The 3,715-nt window shown below is 35.1% G+C and overlaps 1 non-coding gene across 1 annotated transcript; it reads left to right on the top strand.

The window, feature by feature from the left end:
* The first annotated feature begins 2,515 nt into the window (after positions 1 to 2,515).
* Positions 2,516 to 2,622, top strand: LOC128295899 (small nucleolar RNA R71). Its single transcript, XR_008286448.1, has one exon. It is a non-coding gene; the product is annotated as a small nucleolar RNA R71 (small nucleolar RNA).
* The last annotated feature ends 1,093 nt before the right edge of the window (positions 2,623 to 3,715 follow it).

Genomic DNA, 3,715 nt, shown 5'->3' with positions numbered 1-3,715 from the left:
GAATTCCTGCGACAATAAAATCCATCTTATTAGTCGAAGTTTTGCATCTGTTTTAGTAAGGAGGTATCGAAGAGCTAAATGGTCAGTGTAAACGAAAACTTTAGATAATATAAAATATGGTCTAAATTTATCGAATGCAAAAACCACAGCCAACAATTCTTTCTCAGTCGTCGTATAATTTTCTTGTGCGGCTGTCAATGTTTTGCTAGCATAATAGATCGATTGAAAATACTTGTCTTTCCACTGTCCAAGAACCGCACCCACTGCAAAATCACTCGCATCACATATTAGTTCAAAGGGTAAATTCCAATCAGGTGCAACTACAATTGGAGCATTAATTAATTTATCTTTAAGGATATTAAATGCTTCTAAACATTCCTAACTGAAATCGAAAGGCACATCTTTTTCTAGTAAATTCGTTAAAGGCTTAGCTATTTTAGAAAAATCTTTAATAAATCTTCTATAAAATCTAGCATGACCTAAAAAGCTTCGAATAGCCTTAACTAAACTAGGGGGAGGTAATTTCTCAATAGTTTCAACTTTCGCTTTGTCAACCTTGATTCCCTTACTAGAAATTTTGTGACCTAACACAATCCCTTTACAAACCATGAAGTGACATTTTTCCCAATTCAGTATACGGTCTATTTCTTCACATCTTATTAGAACTCATTTTAAAATTTTAAGGCAAAAATAGAAAGAGTTCCCGAATACTGAGAAGTCATCCATAAATACCTCCATAATGTCTTCCACGAGTTCATAAAAAATGACCAACATGCATCGCTTAAAAGTAGCAGGAGCATTACATAATCCAAAAGGCATTTGTCGATAAGCAAAAGTACCGTATGGACATGTAAATGTCATTTTCTCTTGGTCTTCAGGAGCCATCGGTATTTGGAAATAACCAGAGAGTCCATCTAGGAAGCAAATAATCTTTCCAACATTTGATCAATGAATAGTAAGGGGAAATGATCTTTTCTTGTGGCATCGTTCAGTTTTCTATAGTCGATGCAAACTCTCTATCCCGTGACTATTCGCGTTAGGATCAGTTCGTTTTTCTTATTAGCCACAACAGTCATACCTTATTTCTTAGGAACAACCTACACAGGGCTCACCCAAGAACTGTCAGAAATAGGATAAATAATTCCAGCATTTAGAAGTCTAATTACCTCAGCTTTTACAACTTCTTTCATGTTAGGATTCAATCGTCTTTGAGCTTGCACACAAGGTTTATATTCATGTTCCATTAAAATTTTATGTGTGCAAAAAGAAGGACCGATCCCTCTTATGTCTGAAATTTTTCAAGCTATGGCTCTTTTGTGCTCTTTCAATACTTGGAGCAACTCCTCCTTTTCGGTTGGCTGTAATCTGAAGCAATAATCATTGGTAATGTGGAATTATTTCCAAGAAACACATATTCTAAGTGATTTAGTAGTTGCTTTAATTCTAATTTAGGAGGTTCTTCAACAGAGGGTTTTAATTTTAATTCATTGTTTACTTCAATACTTTCATAGCTCTTCTGTCTCAATGAAGGCTCATTGAAATTTAGTTCAGTTTTTATCTTACCTATCACATAATCATAGTCATTTACCTCCTCTCCTTGGGCAAGGCGCAGTTCCAATGTGTCTTTATGTACGATTTCCTATAAAGAATCTTGAGTAGCATGATCAATAGAATCAATAAAATAACATGAGTCATCTTGTTCCCTAGAAAATCTCATTGCATCATAAATTTTAAAAATAATTTCTTCGTCACCTACCCTAAGTACAAGTTTACCGTCACCCACATCAATAACAGCCCTAATAGTGGCTAAAAATGGGCGACCTAAAATTAAAGGTACCTCAATATCCTCATCCATGTCAAGCCCAACAAAATCAACAGGAAATATAAATTTATCTACTTTTACGAGTACATCTTCAATAATACCCCTAGGATATTTAACAGATCTGTCTGCTAGTTGAATACTCATCCTAGTAGGTTTTGGTTCCCTATGGCCAAGTTGCTTGAACATTTTGTAAGGCATGAAATTAATGCTAACACCTAAATCAGTTAGTGTCTTCTCAACATTTAAACTACCAATTAAGCAGGAAATAGTAAAACTTCCTAGATATTTCAGTTTGGTTGGTAGTTTATATTACCCATATAATTCATTTGCTCGTTCTCCATGTTAGGGCAATAAGGTGGATATTCTGAATTGCTCGTTCCACCTCTACTTGCATCGCACTGCATTACTGGATGAACCTGCGTAGAACCAAGTAAACCATCAATTTTTCTATTCAAAAGTTCTACCTGATTTGAAAGCATAGCAACCAAATCGATGTTAAAAACGTCGGCTGCTTTTGTTGGCTTCGTCCTCATGACTTGCCACTGATAATTATTCAGTGACATCTCTTCTATGAACTTATAAGCCTCTTCAGGTGTCTTATTATTGATAGTTCCATCAGCAGCTGCGTCGATCATTTGTCTAGTTAAGAGATTCAAACCGTTGTGGAAAGTTTGAACCTATAGCCAAAGAGGTAACCCATGGTGAGGGCACCTTCTCAATAGATCCTTGTATCTCTCTCATGAATCATAAAGTGTTTCTAAGTCCATCTGCACAAAATAAGAGATATCATTCCTCAACTTTTTCGTTTTGGTCGGCGAAAAATATTTGAGTAAAATTTTTTCAGTCATTTGTTCCTAAGTAGTGATTGACCCTCGTGATAACGAGTTCAACCACTGTTTAGCCTTATTCCTTAATGAAAAGGGAAGTAAACGAAGGCGAATGGCATCATCAGAAACACCATTGATCTTAAAGGTGTCGCAGAATTTCAAAAAATTTGCTAAATCAGTGTTTGGATCATTATCCTGCAATCCATCAAACTGAACAAACTGTTGTATCATTTGAATCGTGTTAGGTTTCCGTTCAAAATTATTTGCAGCAACAGCAAGTCTAACTATACTCGATTCAGTTCCTGTTACAGTAGGTTTAGCATAATCATACACAGTACGATGAGCAGGATTCTGATTTGCTGAGTTTGCGACAACCACAAAAGGTAGCGGATTATTTCAATTTTTAGCCATCTCCTAGGTGTTATTGATGTCGTATTCGTGCTTTTCCTCTATGTATTGCAGGCTCTGCCTTATTTCTCTTCGGTTTCTGTGAGTTATGCTCTTAATCTCACTGTCAAAGAGCAAAGGTCTGACGGGTTTCTTCTAGTTATAAACTGTCAAAAACCTGCCAAGAAAAGGTAAAAGAAAAAATTAGTAATTAAAATAAAACAAAATTGAATTGCAATAAAAATAAAAATGGCTAAGTAATAAAAATTAAGCGTTCTTAATATCTTCGTTCCTCGGAAATGGCGCAAAAAACTTGATGGTCACTAAACTAACTAAAAATTCGACTAAAGCAAGCGCACCTATCGAACAGTAGCGTAGTTATGGTGAGACCGAAAATATCGTATCCATAAGGACTAAAAGTACTAGTAATTACTATCTTTTTATTATCTAGCCTAATAATTAAAGGAATATTTTAAACTAAGACTAATTATCTAATTGACTAAGATTACGACAGAGATAAAAGTTGGAAAAGATTTTTGGAAAACCGATGGAGAAGACAATACCCAAGGAAGAATCCACTTAGACTTCACTTATCACTTATGAATTAGATGATTTATTCACTTGACTTAATCCGTAGAAATCCCTGATTTATGTTCATATCTCTCTCGAGACTAAAAAC

The sequence above is a fragment of the Gossypium arboreum genome, chromosome 7 (assembly GCF_025698485.1).
Source record: "Gossypium arboreum isolate Shixiya-1 chromosome 7, ASM2569848v2, whole genome shotgun sequence".
NCBI classification, from domain to species: Eukaryota; Viridiplantae; Streptophyta; class Magnoliopsida; order Malvales; family Malvaceae; genus Gossypium; species Gossypium arboreum.
This window is presented reverse-complemented; position numbering and strand designations above follow the sequence as displayed.